A 13267-nucleotide genomic window follows, 5' to 3' on the forward strand; every position below is an offset into this window, starting at 1 on the left:
TGAATGACTGCCTGTTTACTCTGAATGGAAGTGGGCAGATGGAAGAGACCTCTGGTGCGCTCGGCCTCCATTCAGTTAGCGATTGTCGCTTCGGTGTCATAAAACATTGGTGCACAATGAGATATCGATATTAATAACCACCCTCTGCTTTCTATCACTGACCAATTACTTACCCCCTTACACACATTCTTACCCACACCAAGCATTCTCATTGTATATACCAACCTTTTATGCGGCACAGTATCAAACGCTTTGGAAAAGTCCAGATACACAAGATCCAATGACTCTCCCCGCTCCAGTCTAGAACTTACCTCCTTGTAGAAGCCGATCAGCTGAACTCTGCAGGGGGTGGGGGTGGGGTTACAAAATTGATACAAATGTAAGGACTTAATAAATGACACTCGCTGTTCCGTGAAACAAAAAGAACCAAATCAGACTAACCTGCGATTAATTAGAAATTAGACTTACCTGTCCCCATCTTGTCAGTTTTGACATAACTTTAATTAGCCTACGATTGGTGACTGTGATGCTTACGGGTATCTTTACACAGGACAACTTACGGCACATAAGCACCTGACAGGTGTCCCACGGCCAATTGCCCAACTGTAAAGCACAAGAGTGCTAGCTGTTCAACTGAATGGAGGTGGAGCGGCCAGGAATCGTTCAAGCCTGTCCGCCTCCACTCACAGTAAACAGGAGTCACTCGAACACTGAGCGGCGTCTGTTTACATGGGCCAATAATCACTTGGTATTAGCTCTACTAAAAGCCAAGTGAATCAGAAAGGGAAGTGATTTCTTTCTCAGAGCTGGCAGCAGCCACATGTACCAGCGAGAATTCGGGTGATAATCGCTCCATGTAAAGGTATCTTAAAAAGGCCCAGTTAAGGTTTTTTACACTGAACAATTATCATTCAGCGTAAATGCATGCAACGACTGAGCAACAGGAGAGTCCTATTGAAAAAGGGGTAATCTTTATAGAAATGACTAGTAATTATAGTACCGGTGTTTCTGGTGGTACCACACAGCTCTGGTACATGCACGTAACACACACAGCTCTGCTACGTTGCTTTCGCATATGAGCTGCACTTGATTTACGAACTTCAGCAGCTCGCTGGGGAGACATATTTGCTTGTAGCTTTCGCATAAGAGCTGCATGTGTTTTACAAACTTCAGCTGGTGGTTGAGGTGAAATAATGGCTTGTGGCTGTATCATGTAAGCTGCATTAACTTCACTGTGGCATTGAACCCTCTGTGGTGACAGGTTTGCATAACAGCGACGGTTTGTTCCAACACTGGGCAACGGTTGACGATTAGATGAAGGCTGGACTGGAATTGGCGGCAGCACTTGAGATGACATGATATCACGTTCAGGAGATGTGAAGATAGCGGTGAAGGACTATGCTTTACTGTTGTTGGTTAATATGCACCGCCAGCTATGTATGTGGACATTTGTGAGGTGTAATTTATTGGAGTCTCCACACAGGTGTGCAGCAGTCTGCCAAACAGGTACAAACTGGCAGACGGAGTACTGCTGTATCCATAGCAACTGAGGCCGCAGGGGTTAGTGGGGGATGTAGTCTGCCCATAATTCCTCATTCAGTGCAGGAGGAGGATAAAGAACCTGTGATTACATCACCGTTATGTGATCAGGGGCATAGCTAAGAGCCGTTATTGACATCACAGGTGCTTTGCATGTAACTCACACACAAATTGAGTGGTCGTTAGTAGTTTGACTACATTTATGGTGACAGGTAACACTTTTTTTTTAATGTATTTCAACATATGTAAATATTCAAATAATCCAGTTAGCACATATCCATTTATTTCTGAGGACAGTAGCTCGTTATACTAAGCAATTAAGTGCCAATAATATTCACCACAACTGTATCTTATCACCAATATTACTATGAACAAAACAGGTTTAAAAAAAATCAGACTACTGATGACCGATAGGGTGATGATTATAAAAAGGGATTTTGTGCATTGGGTTCAAAGACAGAAGTTTTTGATTTCAAAAGATGCTAAAAAGAGTGTTCTGAGTCGTGAGTAGAGGAACAAGTCTGATAATACGGTTGAGATATTAAGTCACCAGCAGCTGCTATATTAATTATATACGGCATGGTTTGGTCATTTTATTGCTTATCTAGTATTGAAACCCGTTATAATGTTTTGACAGCTGTAACTTCCTGAAGTGAATGTTATTTTGTTACCATTGCTGACTTGTGAGCGGTTTCTGGCTGCTTTTAATAACCAACATACATACTGCAATGATTAAAGGAGATGTCCCGCGCCGAAACGGGTTTTTTTTTTTTTTAAACCCCCCCCCCGTTCGGCGCGAGACAACCCCGATGCAGGGGTTAAAAAAACCACCCACACAGCGCTTACCTGAATCCCGGCGGTCCGGCGTCTTCATACTCACCTGCTGAAGATGGCCGCCGGGATCCTCTGTCTTCATGGACCGCAGGGCTTCTGTGCGGTCCATTGCCGATTCCAGCCTCCTGATTGGCTGGAATCGGCACGTGACGGGGCGGAGCTACACGGAGCCCCATAGAGAAGAGGAGAAGACCCGGACTGCGCAAGCGCGGCTAATTTGGCCATCGGAGGGCGAAAATTAGTCGGCACCATGGAGACGAGGACGCCAGCAACGGAGCAGGTAAGTATAAAACTTTTTATAACTTCTGTATGGCTCATAATTAATGCACAATGTACATTACAAAGTGCATTATTATGGCCATGCAGAAGTGTATAGACCCACTTGCTGCCTCGGGACAACCCCTTTAAGACTACTGGACAGCAGCAGCTTTGAGGGGCCAGTTATTGGCTTTACAGAATATAAAAGGTCACTACACCATTGCATGCTTACAGAGGAAGGCTTCTTTCACACGAGTGCATATCAGCCGGCCGTGAAAACGGCCGGCCGATATACGCTACGTAGGGGGTGAAAAACCTAGTGAACGGGCGCACAAATCAAACTTTTGTGCGCCCGTTCATATGGCCTGGAGAGGCCGATGCAAATGCGCCGACCTCACCAGGCCTTCTCCCATTTCCCCTCCCTCCCCATCGCAGGCTTACCTGTCTTCCTCTTAGCTCGGTCTGTGCAATGGGAGGGGGCGGGATAATGGCAGAGCTAAGAGCTGGTCCACCCACCTCCTCCCATTGATGGCTACGGACAAGGGGCGGGCGCTTAGCTCTGCCCATGTAACACCCCTTGTTTATAGCCATCAATGGGAGGAGCCAGGCGGATCGGTGCTTAGCTCCTCCCCACCCCCTCTAATTGCACAGAACGAGAGGGGAGGAAGACAGGTAAGCCTGCACGGGTGGGGGGTAGAACAGAGGGAGGGAGTTTAGCAGCCACGCTGCTAAACTCTCTCCCACCTACGGCCGCTGCCATGGGCTTCCATAGGAGCACGTGCAGCGGGTGCACGTATTCCGGCCCAAACATAGTTCCAGAACTATGTTTCGGGCCAGACGTAAAAACGCCCGGCGCTATATTGGCCGGCCAGGCGTTTTTACGTCTCACAAATATGCCCAATGAATCCAATGCATCAGATCACAGCGCATATCAGCTGACCGTGAAACCGGTCGGCCGATATGCGCTCGTGTGAAAGAAGCCTAAGGCCGAAAAAAAACATATGTCTATCCAGTTCAGACTATTACCCCACCAATATTGATCCAGAGGAAGGCAAAACCCCCAATGAGGTAGAAACCAATTTTCCTCTTTTAAAAGTGAAAAAAAAATTCCTTCCTGACTCCAATCTGGCAATTACCGACCCTTGTGTGATAACATATAATATTGTAACGCTCAAGAAAGACATCCAGGCCCCTCTTGAACTCCTATTGAATTAACCATCACCACATCCTCAGGCAGAGAGTTCCATAGTCTCACTGCTCTTACAGTAAAGAACCCTCTTCTATGTTGGTGTAGAAACCTTCCTCTAGATATACAAGATACCCCTTTATTACAGTCACAGTTCTGGGTATAACTAGATCATGGGAGAGATCTCTGTATTGTCCCCTGATATATGTATAATTAGGTTGCCCCTCAGCTGTCTTTTTTTCTAAACTATAAACCCAATTTTGATAACCTCTCTGGGTAGTGTAGTCCACCCATTCCATTTCTAACTTACATTGCCCGCCTTTGTACCCGCTCAAGCTCTGATAATTCCTTCTTGAGTACTGGTCCCCAAAACAGTAAAGCAATATTCCATGTGTGGTCTGTCCAGTGACTTGTAATGAGGAAGAACAATGTTCTCATCATGTGCCTCTAGCCCTCTTTTGATGCATCCCGTGATCCTGTTTGCCTTGGCAGCAGCTGCCTGACACTGGTTGCTCCAGTTAAGCTGATAGTTAACTAAAATCCCCAAGTCCTTTTCGAATCTGAGGACCCACAAGAACTCCCTTTAATCTTTGCCTTGCTAAGTTGAGGGAATTTTTCATGAAGGTATCAGAAAGCTGGAGAAGTCCGGTCCATGGCTTTCAAGAAGTTCTTCATCAAACCTAGTTTGATGCGAAGACGTGGTAGCAGGATTTTGTGAGCCTTGACCAGATCTGGGGGCTGGATATTCTTGTTTCCAACTGCTACATTTTGTCTGCGAGTACACTCCTTCCGTAAGTAATGCAATTCCCTTGCTCAGCAATCCCACTCACATAAGAAACGTGTATATTATATATTCCTGCTACAGTCCCATTAAAAGGGCAACTACCTTCAAACCACCACAGAGGTGCCAGCTGTACTGGTTATACTCAATAGAATTCAGTAGCTGCTTTAAGTTATCGTACAGCTCTTTCATGTGGACAGCATGCACTACTGGAATAGATGGAAGACGGTTTCCATTGTGCAAAAGCACAGCCTTAAGACTCAGTTTCGAAGAGTCTACAAATAGAAACCATTCATGACCTACAAGAATGGAGACTAAAGCATTCATGAGGCCCTCAATATCGGAACAGAATACCAGATTACTTTCCTTTCTGAAGAAAGGCTCAAACTGCTGATGAGGTTTTCGATATGAAGCAACTGTAACATCATCTTCTACAAGATTCTATTGTGGGAGTCCTGAACCTAGCAATTTTACCTTGTTCTTAAAGGGGTTGTCTCGAGGAAGCAGTGACATTTTTTTTTTGCCCAGTCCCCCTTATTAAGCATACATTACTAAGCCCCCCTGTAAATGACTTTTCTAGCCGGTTTCTACTTACAGTTCCAGCGTTTCAGCAACTTATAAAAAGTTTCCCCAAGATGGCCACCGCCTCTTTTCCCGTCGCTTGCTGTAGCCCGACATGCGCGCTCCCGAGACGCTACCAGCTGTGTCTCCCTGACAACCAGACGCCCCCGCAGCCGCCGACCGGACCCACCGCGGCCGCCGACCACGGCACACGCTCTTGGGCCACAGTCACCCACCGCCAGGCAGCAGGTAACCGGCGCTAGGCCCCGGCTTCCCGGCGGTAGGCCCCGGGGCCACAACGGCAGTTCGTCACCCATCACTTACCTGGGCGGCTTCTAGGCACTGCTGGGCGGCTTCTCGGCTGGGCGGCTCAAGTTTCTGCACCTTCCTCTAACAGAGGATGGTAGCAGAATGGCCGCTTCAGCGCGCTTCCGAGAAGATACAGCTCGTCTGCGCATGCGCAGAAGAGCTGTAGCGGCGAGCACACTGAAGCGGCTCGTGCTCAGAGCAGAAGACCGGACTGCGCAAGCGCGTCTAAAAAAGCAAGCCGCCAGCGAAATTAGACGGAACCATGGAGACGAGGACGCTAGCAACGGAGCAGGTAAGTGAATAACTTCTGTATGGCTCATATTTAATGCACGATGTATATTACAAAGTGCATTAATATGGCCATACAGAAGTGGTGAACCCCACTTGATTTCGCGAGACAACCCCTTTAAATAAGTCCAAATCACAAACCAGGTCATTTAGTTCTTCCTGTGTTATTCTGTGTCGGGTTGATGATGCACCACAGTGAAAATCTGGATTACTGTATCTTCACGTTGAGGAGAAGAACAGGTTGGCTCATCAGCTGAAATCAAGAGAATATTCTACTGGAGGTTCTGGAAAAGGAAGTCCCTCACCATGTGAAACTGGTCTCCATGCAGACGGAATGTTGGGGTAGAGTATTCTTGACTTCTTTTGCTTTGTTATCCCGCTGGAAAGAGGCGGAACCAAGCAGAAGTAACAGTCATTTGTGTGGTTGCTTGGTTCTTTACACACCATGGGGACTGCAAACAGCATTGATGGTTTTTTGCCATTCAACCACTGTGAAAGCTGTGTTATACATGTAGCACAGCATATATGCAGGGCCCAAAACCTGTCTTGGTCGCCAATCTTTCATCCGAAGTAAAGATGATATGCCTTCTTCATTTGAGAAGTGATGCTTTTCTTTAGGTTAGCAAGTGTCACTTCCCCACAAATGTAGCAAAAATTGTCCACGGTGTTAATGCACTTTCGAGGCATTATTAATTTATCCATTTAGTTACAATACAGAACACTAACCGTTTTATGTAACAGTAGCTTAAAATGTATCCTACGAAGTCTGAAATATTTTAAATGCTTTTCCGACTGGGCTTTATATCTGGTGTACTGGTTATGGTGTGGTTAGGTGTGAGGTAATGAGCTCAGAGGCAGTGACTGATCACATGATGGTGACATGATCACAGGTCCTGTAAGCACACGGCTGCTATCCGGCTCAAACTGTAAGGATGTTACAGTTCTACTGGATACATTTACATGGTGAAACACAGAAAATGAACTATATGAAATATATTCAAAACGAGAGCCAATTAAAAATGTTCATGATCATATTCATGTTCAGCACACCAAGATACTACAGATTAGGACCTTTTTAAGTCCGTAACAATTTCAGTGTTGACCAGTAGAATCAGAGATCAGAATAAACACTTTTCTTCACTCGCCACACAGTTTTCCAATCCACAATTGTAAAAATCTGGGTTGCATGAACTAGGCTATGGCTACCACTTGAAGTCGATGGGATGCGAAGTGGACATGGACTTTTAAATATAAAGGGATTTCCAGGACTATAATACTGGTGACCTACCCTCATGACACATCGCCAATAGTTGAACGGCGGGGTCTATTGTTCAGGATCCCCACCCATTAGCGGATTGGAGAGGTGATGACGCTTAGCTGAGTGCGCAGCCGCCTCAGGCTTGTGACATGTCCAATCAGTCACATGGCCTCAGAGCAGCTCAGTCCCATTCAAGTGAATGGGAGGGAGCTGCAACATAAGGCACAGCAGCTATACAATGTAAGGCCATCTACGGACCAAGTGGAAGGTGTGTGGTGGGGGGTGGGGGGTGGGTGGGGAGACATCTTAGAATGATCACCCTTCTACAAATACCAAGAAACAGAAGCAAGACAATAAAAAAAAATAGCTCAATTCTTCATATCTTATACATTGTATTAACCATATTTTAATAGCAATAATCAGAAACTAAAATTGCATTAATAACCTTGCAGGAATAATAAATTACCAGAATTAACAAATGCCAAGACACACTTAAAGGGAACCCATCACCTCCTCACAGCACAATAGACTAAGTTATGGAGCCGTTAGGGAGAGTGACTGGGAGACCGGGAATGTGTTTCTTTATATTCTCCTGCGATCCAGCGCTGTCTCCATTTGATGTTGGTGCAAGACAACAGTCTGACCCTTTTCCGAGTCCCAAGAGTGCGCCCTCCGACTTGTGTAAGGAAGCATGCCCACAGGACTCTGAAAAGTCAGATTTTGGTGGCGTGTGTGGAAGTATCGGGAAAGGACATAAAATAAATTCATCCCCCGCCTCCCTGTCACATCCCCCAATAGCACCATGATTTTGTTTGCTGTGGGTACGTGACAGGTTCCCCTTAATATCAGATTCCCATAGTAATCACACACATCCTGAGCTTTTGGTCACCATAGATTGTTAAACTTAGTGCAAAGTGCTAGTCATGACTTCATTTTATTGACAAACTACAGTAAGTGGGTCAAACATACTGCAAAAACCTAGTATGTCCAGAGTTCTTGAAGGCAAAAACAGATACACAACACAAAATCGGTCTGTAGAAAAACAGGCTAACAATTAGGCCCCATTCATATCTGGCTTAAAGCAAATATTAACCCTTACAGTGATGAGTCTCATATCTGTGCAGTAGTTTGGGAGAAACTTGCATTTTTTATCAGTAGTAGTGCATACACAGAGGACTCCAGGAAGTAGTCCTCAATATTAATGAGCTGCAGCTATCCCCAGTCACCCCACCCTCTAGCCACTGATTTACAGCTGTCTGCCTATTACTGTGCTAAGAGAGACAACTGTCAATCAGTGGTGGTGTGGGCGTGGCTAGCTGCAGCTCATGAATATGGAGGACTACTTCCTATAGTCCTCTATGTATTTGCTGCAACTGATAAAATTCAAGTTTCTCCTAAACTACTACAAAAGATAAATACAAGCAGACATAACTGCAATCAATGTGCCTGTCGCTACCTTATGCTGTTCCCAGTAAGGGCGGCAGAGAGATTTTGACAGATTCCCATTAATATAGCTTTTTTTTTTAATTTTAAACACAGCACTCCATAGAAATATACAATATGTTAAAGGCATATGTTGCAGTCAGCAATGTATATCTGTTCAGAGTATGTGGAGATCTGTCTCAGAAGGGCTATCCTCCAGTCTCCATGAAGTCCATTTAGAAATTAAAACAGATTAAAAAAAAAAATTAAAAAATTAAAAACCACATGCGGTTAAAAAGGTGAATATTCACTTTAAGGCCAGCTTCACACAAGCGTATAAATATAAGCAGCTGCAATATGGATGAGTGTTCCAGTCTGATCCCAGACCGAACTTGGAGCAGCATAGGAACCAATTAAGCCGGGCTGGGACAGTGTTCTGTATCACCAGTGGATAAATGCTGACAGGGGATGAATAGGAGCTCATTGTAGTATTTGATAGCTGCTATTAAAAGGTAATCTGCCACCATATTTTTGCAGCCCTCACACCTCCCCATAAGGTAGTGCCTGTCACACTAATATGTCTGTCTGTTGTATGCATCTGTGTGGAAGTTTGGGAGAAACTTGCATTTCCTTAGGCTGACTTTACACGGGCGATGAAATCACGCAATGAAAGAGAAAAAAAAGCCGAATTATGCATGCCTATCTTTCTGCGACTTTTTCATCTCCCATGTTTCCCTATAGAGACTCCTTTTTATTGCAACACACTTGCGATTTTCGTGTGATGCGTTAACATTAGAAAGTCCTACTGGCTTCTGCGATAAAAAAATATTAATAAATATATATATATATATATATATATATATATATATATTAATATTATATTTCACGGGAACAGAAACGCAATTTTCTCACAGCAAAATCACAATCGCCCGTGTGGAAAAAGCCTTAGGTTCCTTTCCCACGAGCATATATCAGCCGTCCTTTCTCATGGCCGGCTGATATACGCTGTGATCTGATGCATTGGATTCCAATGCATCAGATCACATGGTTGTATTCCTGAGAAGTAAAAGCCCCGGCCAGCCCAATATAGCGCCAGGCGTTTTTTACGGCGGGCCCAAAAGATAGTCCTGGAACTATCTTTTGAGACGGAATACGGTCGGCCGCTGCATGGGCTGCTATAGGAGCCCATTGCAGCAACTGCAGGTGGCAGGGAGTTTAGCAGCGTGGCTGCTAAACACCCTCCCTCTGCTCTCCTCCCCACGTGCAGGCTCACCTATCCTCTCCTCCCCACTGGCTCTCTGCAATTTGAGGGGGTGGAGCTAAGCACCACCCCGTTTCCTCCTATTGATGGCTATGGACAAGGGGAGGGAAGAGGGTGGGAGCCAAGATCCACCCCCGTCCCCTCCCATTGCAAAGAACGAGCGGGGAGGAGAAGAGAGGTGAGCCTTCGATGGGGAGGGAGGGAAAGGGGGCGACGGCATGGTAGTTTCAGCGCAAATGCGCCGGGACCCTTGGCGTCTGAACTGGCACACAAACGTTTGATTTGTGCGCCCTTTCACCAATTGTATCTCTCCCAACATAGCGTACAACAGTCGCTGATATACGCTCGTGGGAAAGAAGCCTTAGGAACAGCCAGACAGAACTAATTCATGAGCTGCAGGTTTGCCGCATCTACCCTTCCCTAACAGTAACAGGTAGACAGCAGTCAGTTCGTGGCTGGAGGGTGAAGTGGGTGTAAATAGCCTGCAGCTCATGAATATCCAGGACTACTTTAACCCTTTGCAAATCAATTTTGGGTTCAACGTTTCCAAGGGGGCTTTCTGTTTCTGCCATTTTACAATGGCGCCATCTGCTGGCTAGAGCCATCACTGCAGTATGTGACATGCCGGAGAGGCCTCTGACAACAGAGTGACCAGTAATATAAAGTAAGAATACCCTGCCAGACGTCTTCCAACATCGGAGCTGCACAGGCTTCAATCAGAATGTTTGAAGATGTCAGACAGTGGATTGGAAAGGGTTAAATGGAATTTGTCACCTACTTTAAGCCCTATAAGCTAAGCTTGTGGACTGAAAATAGATGATCTGCTGAGTCTGGGATGTGCTATACTTACACGACCCCCAGCCTCTGTTCCCCCACCGAGAGCAGAAAGCCCTTGCTCAATACATTGAGCGGTGTGGCAAGTAGTCGGCCTGTTCCCATTTTAGAATGGACGGACTACTTTGCAGTGCCGCTCAATGCACTGCAGCCTTCAGAATGACGGGGAGAAGCAAGTGTAACACATCCCGGACTCAACAGGTCACCTACTTTTGGCCCATAAGCTTAGCTTGTAGAGCTAAAAGTAGGTGACTGTGACTAAGCAGTCCTCTATCCATGTGCTGCTACTCATAAAAGGCAAGTTTCACTAAAACTACATCACACCCACACAGCAGGCACATCACTGTAATCAGGGTGGGAAAAGATGGTGACAGAATCTAACAACGTCTACAGCAGCATCTTTATAAAGCTATATATAGTTTAAGGGCCTCAGAGGAAGAGACAGGTTCACTTTCAGGAGGCCATACTGTGAAGACAAATGTGGATGGAGGTCATGGAGGTAGCCAGAATACCCACAAGAGTTGACCACGTTGGATTTCAGCCTTTGTTGAGCAGCACTGCCGGGCGTCCGACAAGGACTTACTTCCCTAATGACTAAACATGCTGGAATATTTTAATATGCATTAGTGTATCCCAACAACACACATTGTATATAGTCTCAGGGTAGCCATTGGCCATATTTGCATTCCGCCAGCAGCTATTCCTCCTAAGCTTTTCATATACAGGCACCCTCAACGATGATGCGTTCTCAATAGCGAGTATGTAATAAACCGCTGTCAGACACCTCTGGCACCAGCTCACCACCCACTGGAACACAAGATCGAGCCTGCCGAAATCCAACATGATCAATCCTTCTCCCCATCCCATATCTAATCAGGGAGAGCCGAGTGGTCCCATACACATGAGATGGACGGCTGCTCAGAAGGCTTTGGCCAGTGTCCATCTAATGTGTATGGCCACCTTTAGAATATCACATAAACCATCCAATTCTAGTCTATTTGTTACAATTAGTGGGATGGTTCCCATGCAACGCCTAATGAAACTGTTTAAAATAAGTACAAAACTAAAAAAGACACAAGTACAGCAGTTAAATAACAGATGAATTATCAGTGCAGTCGATACAGCAGAGAACAAAATGTAGACGATGAGGAACAGTTGAGTCGTCTCCCTTCACGGACTGTTGGCAAAAATCACAGGGAACGGTCCACAAACCCGAATCTGTGACAAATGCCCTGTATTACTCACTGGTGCCCCCTAGCTGGAACAACAACAGTAAGTAAAGGCAACAGTTGTGGTGTCTAGCAGACTTGGAGAAGCACATCAGAGGGATACTGAAAAGGAACAAACGCATTGTGACTATGTTCAGCACATGAGTGCAAGGCTCGCGGCTTCCCTTGACTAAGGCATAAAAGAGGAGAGCGGCAAAGAATACACCTACATAAAGGCGTTATAAAAATAAGCCACAAAAGCTGAAACCTCGGCATTTGGAAGAGGTTACAGCCATCTGCAACTCTCCTAGATAATCTAGGGGCCAATGGCAATAGCAAATGAAACCCTGATGGGATTGAGAAGGATGGGGGGAGGGGGGGGGCAGGGACACGACACAACACTTTACCAAACATCTAGCTGGAACTCTTCTTTAATGAGAATCGGTGAGCACGTTGTAGGTTTGACATTCAAGCCATGTTAGCAGCAAAAAAGTTCCTCATCAGCTAATAGAACAGTCTAGATAAGGGTGTCCAGAAAAGAGGTCACATACTCCTGGATGTCTATTATGTTGGTGAGTGTGAATTCATTAGTTTGCAGTTCTGTGCTTCATTTGCAGGTTATTGCTGACGATCACATTCATTTAGGAGGTGAGGAGTGCTATTGGTGGTTGGGGCGTACTCAGCGTACCTGACCGCCTCAGTACAAACTAAACACTATTGCTATTAAATACAAGGCTCAGAGAAGTTAAAGCGACCCTCCAGGCCTGGAGAAACCAGGATGGCCGAACAGCTCCTCGGACGGCCTGGTGCAGACCGTGTATTAGTATACATTGGTAGTCTAAGATATTACACCTGCTTTGATCAACCATTCTGGCCAGTCAGAGCAGCATGTAGTGTCTTAAGGCCCATTTAGACACAATGATTATCGCTCAAATCGTTGTGTCTAAACGCACAGCCATCGCACACTATTTGTTCATCGCTACCTTTTAGCAAGCTAAGTGTCAGCGATAAGTCTGATCAGCGCCGCATGCTGAGTTCTCAGAGGGATACCGCTGATACTATTGTTTTAGCTGGTGTCCCGCTCAGAGCTCTCAGCAAAAGCTCCAAGAATAAAGCAGCTGTCAGCGCTCCCGATGTTCTCGGAGCCATCAGCTCACCAGGATACCGGCTGATAGCTCCGAGAACAAAGCAGCTGTATGCAGATGACAGCACTCCTATTGCCTTCTGCATAAGCGTCCGCCTTCATTTACACGCTAATAAACTGTTAAGTAACTAATTAGCTACTTAAAGGGGTTGTCTCGAGGAAGCAGTGAATTTTTTTTTTGCCCAGTCCCCCTTATTAAAGGGGTTGTCCCGCGAAAGCAAGTGGGGTTCAGCACTTCTGTATGGCCATATTAATGCACTTTGTAATATACATCGTGCATTAATTATGAGCCATACAGAAGTTATTCACTTACCTGTTCCGTTGCTAGCGTCCTCGTCTCCATGGTGCCGTCTAATTTCAGCGTCTAATCTCCCATTAGACGCG

This window comes from Eleutherodactylus coqui, chromosome 6 (assembly GCF_035609145.1).
Source record: "Eleutherodactylus coqui strain aEleCoq1 chromosome 6, aEleCoq1.hap1, whole genome shotgun sequence".
In the NCBI taxonomy this organism is placed as follows: Eukaryota; Metazoa; Chordata; class Amphibia; order Anura; family Eleutherodactylidae; genus Eleutherodactylus; species Eleutherodactylus coqui.